The sequence below is a fragment of the Passer montanus genome, unplaced genomic scaffold (assembly GCF_014805655.1).
Source record: "Passer montanus isolate IOZ18808 unplaced genomic scaffold, ASM1480565v1 scaffold128, whole genome shotgun sequence".
NCBI classification, from domain to species: domain Eukaryota; kingdom Metazoa; phylum Chordata; class Aves; order Passeriformes; family Passeridae; genus Passer; species Passer montanus.
The window spans coordinates 26,776-42,981 of record NW_024359610.1 but is presented as its reverse complement, the minus strand read 5'-3'; positions in this window follow the sequence as shown (position 1 = coordinate 42,981).

Below are 16,206 nucleotides of genomic sequence, written 5' to 3'. Positions count from 1 at the left end.
AACACAGGCATGTTGTGGGAGGAAAAGCTACTTAGGGCCATGGAAAGAAATATCTTACCAGAATTTGTTTCAAATAATTTTTTAAATATTTACTTTGATCTTCACTTGAAGTTAATTTCCTCAGCAGGAGCACAAGCTCATCAAGGTGTATTTTAACACAAAGCACTCAAACTAACAGACTGGCTTACTACTTAAAACTAAGCAGGTAAATTGACTTTATACAAGACTCAGGTGTAAAACTCTTTTAGCAATTATGTAGACAAAGGAAACAATTGCCACGCGCTGTAAATAGTTTCGGAAAGGTTTCATTTTAAGTAGGTAATTGGTAAGAAGGCTGCAGGCTCCTGGCATTTGTAAGTTTCCCAGCAGCATGGTACTAGCTGCTTTGCTGTCCTTAATGCATGCGTACAGACAACTGCACACTCCTCCAAGAAGGTGCAGATATTGCTAATTTTTAATTGCAGATCATTGGATAAGACAGTGAGATAGATATAATTTTTAATGCAATATTTTTAGTACAAAATGTACAAAAATTGAGATCATTTAGTACAAAATTTAGTACAAAATTGAGATCGTTTCTTCAAAATAATGAGACTATTTTTTCCATTTTTTTCATTATTCCTAAGCTTGCTTCCATTAGCTTTGTTTCCATGCGATAAAGACACAAGTATCTCATGTTTATTCTTTTTTACTTTGACAATTGTGATGGTTTCTCCTGAGTCTGGATTTGTTGGCTCTAACAGGATACTCCTTTTCCTCATTATAAAGCACCAGTGGAAAGGAGCATTTATTTGGCATAAGTAGGCAAAAAGTAAAATAAATAATTGGTCTAGTATAGTGTTAAACAAGCTACCCTACTTTGTATTTGGAGGACTCACAAATCAATCCATATCTATATACAACAAGGAAGCAAAGAACACAGAAAACAATTTCACCAACTTCATAAAGAGATGTGCAACAGAAGCTGGATGGAATAAGCAGACTGTGATTAAGTGAATTGTGGCATTAGTGGTTATTTTTTCCCCTTACCATAATGTCACTTTTTCTACGGGCAATGGACTTAGCTCACAGTGCAGGACTTTTTTCCAAATGCTATATCAACAATACTGCCCTGTCTTAGCACATGACTGAAGGTGAGCACAGAAAGCCCCACCAGTGTCATCAATACCTCAGGTCAGGGTAATAGCTACCCATCTGATGAAAAGTCACTGCAAAAAGCACCAAATTTATTAGTGAACAAATTGCTGGAGAGGCGTAATTTAACCTTTATTTTAGTCTGAGTCCAAACCCAGCAGTCTGGATCCTTATAAAGCACTTAATATTATGACAGGTAAATAGGCACTAGTGAGCCCAAGGCTTTGAACATCAATTTTATCCAGACTTCAAAAATCCTGTGTGAATCTTCAGATTGCACTGGGCTTTTAAAAGTCTAGAGCTGTTGTCTAAATGAGTTGTGACAGAAATTCTGAGAAGGTGTAATGCGCAGGCTGAGTTCTAGTCTGGTTGTCTGCCTTCCCTCCTTCCCTCCTTCCCTCCTTCCTTCCTCCCTCCCTCCCTTGTCACTATTTAGATTCAGGGCCATAATCAATGTTAATTGCATATATTTGTTTCGGATAATTGTTTGAATAACTCTTTATCATAAAACAAACGTTCCCTGTAACTGGTTATGATAGAAATGGGAATGAGGAATGCAGACCAATGATTTTAAAGGAGTACACTGTATTGGGTTTCACCTCTCACTTTCAACTCATAGAACTTGGTTATTGGAACTAAGGTATGTGTTTGCTTTTCTCTGCATTATTTCCTCATATGGAACGGGCAGTCATGCTTATTTACTAAAGTAAAAAAAAGAACCTATAGTTTTGATAGCTACGATAGTAAGTTATTTAACTAATGCCATAAATGTGCCTTAAATGATGAGAAAATATGAGTATTTTTTACTGTATGTGTTTTTTTAAGAAGTGACAATAATGCAGAGGCTGTATGTATAACACCTTCCAAAAAAAACCCCACATTCTAAATTTAATTGTGCTAAGTGTAATAATGGGAATCTAAATGTATTAGCGTAAGAAATTTTAATTCTGCACAATAAATAGATGCAGGCTGAGTTATGTTATAAAAATGTCAGATATAAGCTTTCTTTTGTGACACCTTCATTTTGCGCTCCAGAGTTAGTCAAAATCTGGGATTTTAACTTCACAGATAAGTAAAAATCCATAATTCAATACACTTTTCCTCAAATGTAAATATTTTTCTTACCGAATTTACATTATTTAAATTCCAAGCAATATTACTTGTTCAGCAAAATGCTAAATTCTTGCTGTACACTGAGATTAGAAGACACATGATCTTGAAGAAGAAGCAGGAGACAATTAAAAAAACCATGACTGATTTCAAACCTGACAATCCTTAATGGATTGAGACTCAGACGGCATAAAGTGGCATCAGCCTTTATGACTAACTGAATAGAAGTCTCTAATATTTTATGAAAAGAATCTTTAATATTGATAATGACGTAGAAACAAGGCGAATTTGGTGTTTTGCAATCTGGTGAAATTGCATGCATTTACATGGATGCAAGTGTTTTTAGCAAGGGATACAAATAAAAGTAGTACATTTATTAGAAGATGCAGATGCCATGGATATTTTCAAAAATTAAAGAGGCTAACTTATCCTCAGCATATACACTCAGCTATTTCAGTGACGCAATAAGTGATCTTGTCCTTCTCATATAATTACCAAAAAGTATGCACGTATTACATAATAAAGCAGCATAATGGGTTGCAACAAAGCAATTTCTCAGAGGGTATTTAAAAGCAATTTGAGAATGCTAGAATACCAGTTTGTCTTGGAGTGTGGTCTTTCCCCTCTTTGTACATCATTGGGAATCAGTTCATCAATAATAATTCAGTTATAAAATTGCTTCAATGTGTTGCTTTCCAGAGCAAGATCTACTCACGTGAACACCAGTCCTCGAAAGAAAATGGAGAAATAGCGTCCTGGGATACATCAAAATCAGTTGTTACTGCAGCCCAAGGTGTCTGATCATGATTTCACCAGTCAGTGCTACTGTGCCAAGTGGTGCTAATAAACGGTTACAGCAAGGGGAAAAGAAACCCTGCTGCATCAGTGAGGAAAATGGGTACTGAGATAGAAAAAGGGAAAAAACTCACATAATGTTAAGTGATTACACAATAGAGGAACTGAGCCTGGGATATGTTTTAGAAACCCACTTCTAGCTACATATGGGTATTTTAAAGTAAATAAAATATTGTGAAAGCTTTTTTTCTGTTTTGTTGGTGTACTATTGCTTTCTTTAGTTTTTGTACATGACGTCTTGGCAGTGTATAGTTTCAGTGGTTAGCTGATAAATGCCACCCCCACAGGATTGTTTCCAGCCCCACCTGCTGGTCTGAAACTCACCATTTCCAGCGAATTCTGGAGTTGGCTCTTTATTTGGTTCTGGCTAAATTCTTCTTATTTTTAGGCTTGAAAATTCAGGTAAAGGCTAAATGCATTTTTTTAACCAGGATTTTTTTTTTTTATTTTCCAGGATTTGTAATAAAGCAGAAGATATTCTACAGATATTTAGCAATTTTCCTCCTGCAGAGTCGAAATATTTTACGACTACGACACGCGGGCCCGGGCCCTGCGGGGGGACGGGCGCCACCGGGTGGATTACCGAGGTACAGCCTCCGAGCGTGACCTGAGTCAGGCCCTGCAGCACGGAATATTCTCCGTCGGAAGCGACCCGCAGGGATCATCGAGCCCTTACGCACTTACGTCTACACAATCTTTACATTGGACTCCTGTACCCAAGGGTTAGAATTCGGCCTTTAAAAACATGATGGCCTTTTGCTGAGACCACTGTCCATCCAATGGAAAAATATGCTTTCATAGACTCCTGTGCTGTTTACTCACTACTTTGCCTGATATTGGGGTTTAAGACCATCTTTGATTTTCCTTCTATGTTGGAGCTGCAGTTATCTCAAAAATATCCTATGGGTCGTTACAGTTTATATATGCTTCATGCTACAGATAATATGTGAAAGTATTATGAAGGCATTGGCTAAAACATGATGGATCACATAGGAAGCATCAATAAGGCAAAACATACAGTTTTCTGGGTTATTTTTCAACAGAAAACTGTATGTCTTAGGGAAGACAATATAATATATCAGCAAAAGAAAAGTGTGATTTCAAACAATTTTTCTATCCGGATTTTGGATCAGGCCTTCATTTATGCACATTAAGATTCCAAATAGGTCCTTAAATTTTAAAAAATGTCTTGGATGTGAAAATGATATATAAAAATTATCTTTTCATCCAGAAGAGCAGTTTGTTTCTGTGAAAAAACCTAATTTTTCATGTGTGAATATGTATAATTATTAGTATAAAGGCAATGGTGTTTTAAAAGAAATAATACTATTTGCTGGTTTCATGAATATTGAATGATTTTCAACCTTTTTCTATGTAACAGCTTACAATGACAGAACCCACCCTCCTTATTTTCTTGTATACACAGCCTAGCCAATAATGTAAGGATGTTTCATAAAAGATAGGGAGTTTTCCTAGAAGGAGACTGAACTTGATTTTTACCTCTCCTAAGCAGGGATCAGTTGATCACAAAGAGATGCAGTTCTTATATTATGCAGCAAATTCCTCTTACAGATCCAATTATGTAAGAATGATCTGGCAGTCCTGTGTTTAGCCTAATGGTGTGTTTCCTGAGTTTCTGACTGAGTATTTGCATTTGTGTTCTTCATTTACTTGTATAGGGGCATCAATGGCTGTTACACTTTCACTTCCTAGCCTGTGGCTGCTGGTTGGCAGCAGCTCAGCAGGAGCCAGATGGTGACCCAAGGAGGTGTCCCTCTGAGCTCACCACGGGTGCGGCCTCACCATGCGGTCCATGTGCAGCACTGGGCCCCAGCGCTGGAGAATTACATGAAGGTCCTCGGATGCCACTGGAGGAGGCAGCCGAGCTGGTGAGGGGCTGGAAACCATGTACTGGGAGAAGCAGCTGAGGACTCTGGGCCTGTCTGGTTATGAGAGAAGGCGGCCGAGAGGCGACCTCTGGGCCTTTTACCAGTTCCTGAGCAATGGACATGGAGAGGCAGGTGCTGTTCTCTTCTCCCTGGGATCCAGGGACAGGACGTGTGGAAATGGCTCAAAGCTGCACCAGGAAACGTTCAGACTAGACATGAGGGAACATTTCTTTACCAGGAGGGTGGTCATATGCTGAAACAGGTCTCCTGGAGAGGGAGTTGATGTCCCAAGTATTGAAGAGGCATTTGGACAGTGATCTTAAAAACAAACTTCGACTTTTGGTCAGCCCTTGAGAAGTCATGCAGCTGTACTAGATGATTGTTGTAGGTTTCTTCCAACTGAAATAATCCATTCTATTTGAAACCTTTTGGCTGAGTACAATATCCTTGTTTTAAAATGTCCATTCTTTTTGTTTTTCATAAGTAAATTAGATGGCTATTAATTAGAACTAAGATTTAGTGCATTTATACAAAACCATTAGGACTACATACGTTTAAATAAAGCAATTATAGCAATTATTTGCAGTTAAGCAATAAATTGCTTTCTAGTTTTGCATGGATCTCATTGGGAACAAGAAATCCAGCATACATTATACAAGCAACCTGACTGTAGGCTTCTCAGTATTGGCAAAATAAAAAAATTACTGTACTTAGTTCAGAAGAGTGGCACTTCTCAAGGTAAAAAACGAGTAAAAACAAAGCTACATTTCCAAACCAGTGAAAATAGATATTCCCTATCAGTTTCCAGAGAAAATGGTATGTTTTCAATAAATTATAAAATACACATTTTAATATGTGTCAGTGGTGTCCAAGCCCAAGTTCTTGCAAACTTGGGAACATAGTGCAGGTACAACCAGTATCTTCATATTAATTTTATTTTTTGCTTCTTTTAACACTTTGTATTACAAATATTTATGAGTAGGCTAACTAGTATGGTTTGTGAGAGGATTCATAATCCCTGCAGCATATCAGAGCTGTTGCTTGATAATCAGTCTAGAGAGCTAAGAAAGAATGTCACAGGCTGTCTTATAGAGGATGTCAGTAATATCTGTAAGTATAAGTTTAATATTAGTCAGTTACGTATACAAAGCTTATTTACTTGAGTGAAGTCTGCAGAACCACCTCCAAGATATCAGTAATCACACCAGCAGCAGATACTAGATGCAATATTAGTTTTACTAGAATCTGAAGAGATGCCGGTGCCTGCACAGGTGTCCTGGTTTAACCTGGACAGAGTTCATTTTCTTCTCAGTTGCTGGTCCAGTGACTGCTGTGTTTTGGATTCAGTATGAGAATAATATTGATGTTTTGATGCTTTTGGTTGTTGCTCAGCAGTGTTTATCCTAAGTCAAGGACTCTTCCATTTCCTGTGCTCTGTCAGCAAGGAGGTGCACAAGAAGCTGTGGAGAAGCATGTCCGCGACAGCGGATCTGAACTGGCCAAAGGGATACTCCATACCACAGCATAACAGGACGTGACATGCCATGTTAATATGTATGAACTACAGGTTCTGTAAATGTTTATAACTAAAAATTCAGTTTACAGATTCTAAATGTGAACTCATATGAAAGTACTCCAGTGACAAAGGGGCAACTTCCTAGGAAAAAAAATTACATTGTATCCTTTCCCTACTGCTGAGCTGAAGCAAGAAAAATGCTTATCTTCAGTTCTTTACTCCAACACTTGTCTGTGTCTGAATTTCGAACCCATTTGTATGCTGGTCTTTGTTAGGAGCAGTAAATTCTTCTCTGTTGCCAAGAAAACCTTATTTTGCAGTGATGTGTCTACTTTCTTGCATTGAACATGCCTCCTGTACATAAAAGAAGTTGGAAATACTGAAAAGAATTGTCTCTGGAGATCATGATCTCTGACCTTTATCTGCATTTAACAACAGCTTAAATTCCACATTTTGTTCAGCATAAGATCCACACAAAGGTCTTCTAAATAGGCTTTACCAGCTGCTATTCAGAGCTGCTCCCATTGTAAAAGCCTTTTCCCCCACAGTTCATTGTTTTAGAAGTAAAACGTTACTGGTTGTATTTTTAGAATTTTTTTACCCTTTGCATCTTTAATGAGAAGTGAACATGCGAAGAGTCTGCCATGCATTTTCTTTCTATGACTTTCTGACAAACACAGCTAAACCATCAGTCAAAACACTAAAGGTTTTTATGTTAATAATAATATTTTGAATAGTGGTTTGAAAAATGCAGTTGTTCCACTAACATTTTAGCTCCCATCTACTCAACAAACATATACAAAGAAAGCAGATACTTCTAGCTGTGATAATTTCTTGTTTTTACAGCTTGTGGCCAAATCTCCTTTGGCTATTTTTGGAAGCAATAGATTTGTTAGTAGTCTCAAGCTCTGAGAATGGAAAGGTTAAGAAGTGCTACTTAACTATACTAAGAATCTGAATTAAAATGTAAGATCTAAGTTTTCTTATTCTAAATGTGATGTTATATATTTGTTAGTTAGGCTGTACAGTTTGGATAAAACCAATTAATTATTTTTTTTGACAGAGGTCAAAAACTGTACAAAGCATCTAAATGAAAGCCTTTCATATTGTATTTGATATTTAAAATTAAGAGAAGGAGAAAAAAAAAATCAAAAAACAGAAATAAACTACTTGAAACTGTGGAAGACAAAATCATTCTTGTTTCCCTAAAACCCAAACCCACCCAAAGCTATAAAGTTAAGATTCATGTGAAACAGGAGAAGCTTGCATTTAATTATGCCTGAATCATAGATCCTGATTTTCACGATGAAGAGCAGAGCCCTCTGAGTCACTGGGGTATGACCTCTAAATGGAACACAAAAAAGCAACAGGCCCTGTGTTCTGTAAGGACTGTGTATTTCTCCTAAGGCTCTGACCAAAATCCCCCAAGCAAATGGTATCTGCAGGGTGAGAACATGCTACCTCTCCTGCTACACTCACAACTCACAATCCCATCCTGGGTAACCCTCCCATCCTTTTCCCCTCTGCACAACTTCTCAGGCACTGGGTCAAGGTTTTTAGAACTTTTCTGGATCACACATCCATCCTGGCATACAGAAGAGGACAAAAAAGACTTTGAGACTGCAGATAAAAAGAAAGAAGTGCAGGTTATTAACAGCTGTCACTTCCTTTATGCATCTTGAGAAGATAGCTTCACCAGCTGGAGCACAAAGTAACACATAAAAATTCCCCCTTTTCCAGATCAAGGTAATATGATCAAAAACTAGTCCTTTTTTATGTAAGGCACTGCATATGAGACACCCAATTGGTTTGGGTGCATTAATAGAAAGGAAATAATCTAATTAATTTGTTTCAGATTTGCCAAATTTCACACAAGCTTGCCTCAAATGAAAAAGCCATATATTACTAACCAGATTCAGATTGCAGGTTCAGTCCTTCCAGGCAGGAAGATTTAGATTTATTTAGGGGTATGTGCATAGCAGTATAGAGCTATCGAACTCACACTTGTGAGAAAGAAAAAGTCAGTAGTTGACAGAGATTTAGTTTGACACATTTCCTACTTATGGAACATTCAAGGAATAAACAAACAAGCGTCCCTATGCGAGATCAGAAAATGAGCATCCAAGACAGTATTTTTTTTCCAATAGTGTCTGTGTGGTGGGTTAGCCTTGGCTGGCTGCCAGATGCAATGTGAAGTCACCACTAAACCACTCTCCCACACCACCTCCTCAAGAGCTCAGGGGGAGAAAATAAGATGAAAAATTATGTGGCTTGAGATAAAGACAGACAGAGCACTTCCTAATTACCATCAGGGGCAAAACAGAACTGACTGGGGGAAGATTAATTAAATTTATTGCCAATTCAAAATTGAGCAGGATGGTGAGAAACAAAGCCAAAATGAAAATCAATCTCCCTTTCCTTCCCCTATTTCCTGGGCTCAACATTATCGCTTTGTTCTGACTCTTCTACCTCCTCTCCCATGAGCAGTGCAGTGGGGATGCAGAATGGGGATTGCACTACATTATCAAAACTGTTTTCATCACAAATCCAAACCATAGGACCATATGAGCTAGTATGGAGAAAATTATCTCAGTGCACACCAGCATGCATGTCTCTAGCACACCTTCCTCTTCCTGCTGTTTCCCTTCTCCAGCATGGGATCTCTCCCACAGGGTACAGTCCTTCACAAGCTGCTCCAGCATAGGTCCTTCCCATGGACTGCTGTTATTTAAGAGCTGCTCTCTCCAGCATGGGCTCTTTCCATGGGGTACGGTTCTTCAGGAAGAGATTGTTACAGTGTGGGTATCGTCCCCCTGTTCCACTCCTGCCCAGGCCATGATCCTGCTAGAAAACCAGCTCCTGTCACCTCTCCCTGGACCACAGTTTCTGCCAGTAGACTGTCCTGGTGTGGAGTCCTCCATAGGTCACAGGGCCTCAACACACATCACCATGGTCTTCCTCTGCAGAGCAGGCAAATCTCTGCTCTGGTGTGTGGAGCACCTCCTCTCCCTCCTTCACTGACCTTGGTTGTCTGCAGGATTATTACACATTTTTCTGACTCCACTTTCACCCAGCTGCTCCACAGTGTTTTTACACTTTCTTACATTTTATCACAGAGGCACCACCAACATTGCTGATGGGCTCAGCTTTAGGCAGCAGTAGGTCTGTCTTGGAGATAGCTGGAACTGACTCTATTGGACAAGAGGGAAACTCCCAAGTTTTTTCACAGAAGCCACCCCTGCAGCTTTCCCACTACCAAATCCTTGCCATGTAAACCCAATACAAGCTAACAGCAGATGTCTAGTCAGAATATGGGAATCACACAAGATACAGTGAAATTAGGTTCTCTTTATAATACAGCATATGGAGTTCTGGTCAACTGTCCTTCTGGGAAGAAGCATGCATTTCATTCCAGACTGAATCCTTAGGTGTCTGTATTTCTTCATGGCCTGTAGTGATAAAACCCCAAGTACAGTGTTACAAGTCCTTAGAAAGGGAATACAGTACAAATGTGAAGTCACCACTAAACCATTAGTCTGTGGTGTGCCTACACCCTGAACAATGAGCTCAGTTACAGCTACTTCTCACAGAAATTATCTAGTAGAACCAGAAAACTAAAATAAAGGATGTTCAAAGTTACAGAAGAACTCACAAACGGAAAAATGGACTAGAATCCTGTAACTCAGGAAAGACAAAACTCAAAGTCAAGATGATAGGTATCTATAAAGTCAGAACTTGACAAAGAAACAATTATTTGCTGTTTCTCTTATTTCAGAAATTAGGAAGTATCAAATTAAATTATCAGATACTGTGCTCTAAGAAAACAACAAGAGAATCATTTTTTTGCACATCACAAAGATAAATTTTGGAATTACTACTACAGGATGTGTCTGTGAGGATAAAATAACCAGTCATCATAAAGATGGGTGTTACTACCTGTTTTAGATCTATAGCTCTGAAATACAAGTCTGGTATTTGGCGTTCCTTTCCAGAAACTCTGTGCGTGTTCAGTCTCGCAATTTGTGTAACATAGGCGGCACCTATCACAACACCAGTAAAAAAATTAAGGTGACAAAAATACCTCTGTGGTTAAATATCCCATGAAGTCAATTTTCACTTCTTGAACTGTTTCTGGCACTGGCTATATTGTGTTCTTGTAATTTCCAGTCCCCTTTGTGTGAGGCAAAGGTGAACGTACGCTGTCTCAGCCCCATGTGAGCCTCCCTGATAGAAACCTCATCTACCTTCTTCTCCCTTCCCATCTCTGCCGACTGGTGGTTCCCTATCCTTGATCAAAACAAAATCCTTTCATTTCCTCCTTCAATTTCTTTATCGTAAGCTGGTTAAAATGGCCTTTGTTATATTTATGTACACACCCTTCAGTTTTAAATGAATGATTATATATTTTTAAATGCACCACTGTATCTACCACATCTGCACTGTAAAGCAAAATTTAAAAAAATTCAGGCAGATGGGGAGTTGAGCTGCTTTTCCACAGGTGAAATACACTTATGGTACATACAACAGTAGAAACAAGGCCTATATTCCTAATCCTACATGATTCATTACGTCAAATCTACTTGATATTTATTTTCTCATTTGTGTAAGGCACAAGAGGAAGAGATTTACTCTAGTCCTATTAAGTGCCCAGAAAAACACAGATGTTCATTTTCATTTTTTCTACTGGAACCTTAAGAAAGGGATATTAATCTGTTCAATCATACAGCAAGAGCAACAGAGAACTGTAGTTTCACCAACAGGTTGCAAATGCTTTCTGGTTTTAATTACCTTTTAATCACAGTCATTTTTTCTACCCATAAAAGTGTTTGACATATTAAAAAATAAGGTAAATCAATAAATAAATTTCAGATAACTTTTGAGACAATTCCACTGCCAATTACAGGAAAAGCAGAATGAACTCCTTGTTGAATGTACTGTAACTAATAATTCCTGATGTTTTTCTCCTCCCACTTCCTCCTCTGCTTTAACACTGAATTAGTCACCATGTGACAATAGCAATAATTATGTTGTATCTGGATTCCAGTCCATTCTCATCAACATGGAAGTAAAACATATTGTGTTTCCCCACGCTACTTATGTGCTATCCTCAGTAGCAGAGCTCAGATAAATTTTGGTAAAATCTTACACTGCTATTATTCTTGCTCAAAAACTCTTTTAATCCCATATATTTACACATACACACACACACACACACACATATATATATACACACACACACACGTATGTATGTATGTGTGTGTCAGTTTTGTACAACTATTAGATTCTTATAATAGGTATATAGAGAGATAGTTTAAGGCTATCCAAGCTTTTAGTAGCTAAAATTTCTTGCTAAAGGACAATAAACAAAGACATTTTCATCTCCAGTGGAGTAATTTCCACTGCTCTAGCCTGGGCTGAAGACATCAACCTGGATAGGAAGATGAAAGAAAACACTGATGTCTAAGCACTCTCTTTTTTCTAAAATGTCTTATGACTTTTTGCTATTAACTTTTTCTATTGCAAAAATGAGAAACAATCAACATATGTGGTTTAAGGTGAAGAATTCTTCCTATTTATTAAGATATTTCTTCACAAGGTATGCAAATATTTAGATTTTTCTTTTTAAATATAAAAGCTATTGGAAAGGGAAAAGGTAGTTGTTTCAGATGTCTGCTGAAGTTCTGAGTAATTCTTTTGTTTTAACTTTATATGTCTCTATTTAGAAGACTGGTTATTCCACAGAAATAAATAAAAGAGCATGTAGGTATTCTGAGAAACAAACCAATAGAAGCATTCTGATCGGTGTTCTTTAAAATGAGCAGTAAGAGCTCCCTGGTGAATAAAACAGTACTAGAAGTACAATTTTGTGCTTCACAGAGCTTTAGTCTTCTTCCTGACTTGGAACATGGGAAGAAGAAAAGAAGTAAAGAAAGATATTAAAACATTGACGTTTTCTATAGTATTAGAATTCCAGAAATAGTAATTATAGAAAAAAAAAAGAATTCATCACCTTTATTAAATGAAGCTGAATAATTTTTAACAATTCTAATGATTTCTGTAATTTTAAGCACACATTCTTTTAGCTTCCAAAATAGAAGTTTAGCCAAAACCTAAAATTTCAAAAGAAGATACAGGTACACTTGATCCATCTACCCCAGGTATAACAATATGTATAAAATTAATCTGTTAATGTGGTTCAATTGCCTTTTACTTTATACTGATGTGATTCAGAAGATACAAAGAAGCTTCTTGATGAAAATAAATTGGTAACATGATAAAGTAAATCTATTTATGCTATAAAAATAATTCTCAGGAACAATGGACAATGTTTTTAGATGGATATTAAAGAAGTATAGATTTATAAAGTAAACCAAAAAGAGGGAAGGGAAACCTTTTTAATATGGGTGTGCACCACAGTATTTTATCTCATAAAACTGGGATCCATATAGGCCAAAATTATTTCAGCTTGATTTTAATAAAATTAAAAAGTATTTTAGTTTAAAAAAGTTTCCCATATCAAAATTAGGTTTTAAGTTAATTTCCCGTACCAAAACATTTAAAAGCAGTTATTTTAACCTTGCCTTAAAAAATTACTAAGTTCAAAGTGCCTGCATTGTAAAGTCTAAATATATATTTCAATGAATTATTTATTTCTATAAGAGTTATGCCATGTTTCTCACTGTCAGTATTACAGTAGTTTCTTTAGGGCTTAATCTGTTCTAAATTCTCTTGTCTTTGCAATGTGGGTTTTTTTTTTTTTTAATATCACCATTGTTTATCTTACAGTTTGGATAGAGATCACGAGACTTTTACAGACACCACATTTACCAGATTTGTTTAAGCCATGAACTGTGACTTGGATTTATTTTCTGAGGACAACTTTCTAGTTTACAGTCCACTTTCAGAAATCTTTCTTGTGTAATGTTTACCATTTACCATAGACAGTTGAACATGAACGCTGCTTTTCTTCACATCCCAGTTTCCCTTGCTCATAAACCTATATGGGGCAGACCTACTGTTTAGCAATTCAACCAGAAGCAACCCCACCACCCCACCCGGCAGGTTAGAAACCAGGGAACCTCTAATACATTTAGCGTCATGCTCAGCAGCTCTAGTGCACACAGAATCAGAGAACCTCCTGAGGTGGGAGAGACCCACTGGGATCATCAAGTCCAACTACTGGCCCTGCACAGACACCCCTACAATCCCTGCCTGGGAGCATTGTCCAAACGCTCCTGGAGCTCTGGCAGCCTTGGAGCTGTGACCACTGCTCTGAGGAGCCTGTCCAGTGCCCAACACAACAGCCTGCAGAAAGAAGAGAATGCAAGGGTTACATTCATTAAAGACAGCCCCAGGAATATGTTTAGCATCAACCATAGGGACTACCTTCTTACTACTTGTTCTAGTTGACACAGTGAAAAGAACAAGTCCACATATAACCTAAAGTAACACTTCAGGGCAGAAAAAAACATATTAAAAGGATGATTTGAGATTGCCTTGTTTTTTTGTCTTGTCTGCAAGTTCTTCAACCTATTCCTTTTTGTCTGTCTAAGCCACACACCCATGCAGGTGGTGTATTTGAAAAATGGCATTTCATAGTGAATGTTGAATAAATGGACTTTTGTCTCAAGGATGCATTTTCCTTTTTTTAGGACACAATGGCTGCTGTCCATGAAGGTCTTCTTCCTGCCTCTGTCACCTTCAGAAATGGCTACTGTAATATTCAGGATCATCTATGTTATAACTTGCCATGTCAAAAACCATTTTCTAGATTTGACACATTTTTGCTTCCTTTTCTCTCTGAAAGAAGAAGGTTAAGATTCTTAGGATATTACCTGAAGTCTTTAATAACAAGCAAATGTTCAAGATACAGTCTAAATCACATTTTAAAAATGTACTCTCTAAGAAGATTCTTGCATTTTGGTTAGAAATTTAACAAAAAGCCTTTGAAAACTGTCTATCTCCAAATGGTTATTAAAAGTGAATTTTACTGAAGAACCACTTACTAATAGGGTAAGTACAAACTATTCAGCTAGACAACACCAATTTCTGATAATCCTAAAATTTCAGACTATGACCTATTTAAATTAAGGACAGACACTAGAAGAAGTTTAGCCATTTGTGGAAAAAACAGCTTTTGTGATTCCCTTTTTGTGAAGAGATGTAAGACTAGACAGCTAAGGATAGTAACTGTTAATAATTGTGTGATTTAAATCTGCCTGTTTCCATATCATTGATATGGTTAAAGAACATGATAAAGCAGATGTACTCTAAACCTACTGCTTTGCCATTTACGAGCACACTGTTACACAGGATTTGTGATTTCAGCCGCTAACACCCAATATTAGATACTTTCCCTGAGACAAAACCCAAATTATATGCATGTTTGTCAGATGCTGCCATTTTAGCAATGATTCAGAATGTAGGGAAGTCTTTGTGCTATGTGGTAGCATTGAACACTATGTCTTAACCTTTCCTGATTTTGTATATTTGTAATTAAACTAGTTGTTACAGGCTAGATCTTTGATCCATTGTGCAGATTAAAACAAAAACAAACAAAAAAACCCCAAATAAACAAACAAAAAAAGCAATCTCATGAACTCAGGTGATAGTGCAATTTCTTTTTTCTGTGAGCTAGCAAATGGCTCATAGAGCTAATAGATTGTTAATAAAAGGTTATTGCATCAACCCTCCAGTAATACAATTTGTACATTGCATTGGACAGGGCTAATGTAGTGAATGGTATAACATCTTAGCATTCCCAGTAAATCCTCTTCTGATGTTAGTAAGGCAGAGTCAAAGTCTTATATTGGATGGGGCTTTCCCCACTTCCCTTCCAACTAGCTTTTAAAAAGACAAGCATAATGCCCTTGATTAGTGGTGGCTGTGATCTACCCTGGCTGCAGGGAAGGCCGTATGCTTCATCCTCCACATTTACACAGACACTTCACTAGATCTGTGAATAACACTTGATTTGTGCATTACTAAAACACAGAATGACACCTTTAAGGATTGCATTTATTATAGATCTAGGTGCTCTTTCTATAAGTGCTCCTGTTTGCTAGCCTGGAAAAAGAGCAGCTGCTACTGCTGGAATCATTAATGAACTCATTCTAGCTGTCCTCTTCCCCTGGAGAGGTTATACCAAATAAATGGTATTGTCTGGGGCAGCAGACCTGCTTCTGGGTGCTATAGACCAGATTTTCCCAAGTCCAGTAAGCATTGTTCTTGGCATGATGGTGAAAGGCAACATGCCCACCAGCAAAAAAACCCAACAGCCTTCCACTCCCCATCAGTTTTTGTTCAATTGTTCTTCTCTTCCCAGCTCAATTGTACAGGTCTTCCCAGCTCTTCATCTTTGTCTCCAATTAAATAGTACTTAGCCCATTATTTCTCTGTGGGAGGAAGTGAATAAAATGCAATACAATCCAAACATATTTAAAAGCATGACTGGAAAAAGAATCAAGGGTATTGCTAAACATAGCAATAGGATGGTCTACAATTTAGGTGCCACGTGTCTCGCTTCTAACCAGCCTGGCTGGACAGGTCCCAGATCTGTCAGACCTATTAGGCATGGACACATGGAATTTGTATGTGTTGTAGCCCCATGTCAGGGTGTCTGATTTTCTTCCTTTTCCTTTTCCTTTTCCTTTTCCTTTTCCTTTTCCTTTTCCTTTTCCTTTTCCTTTTCCTTTTCCTTTT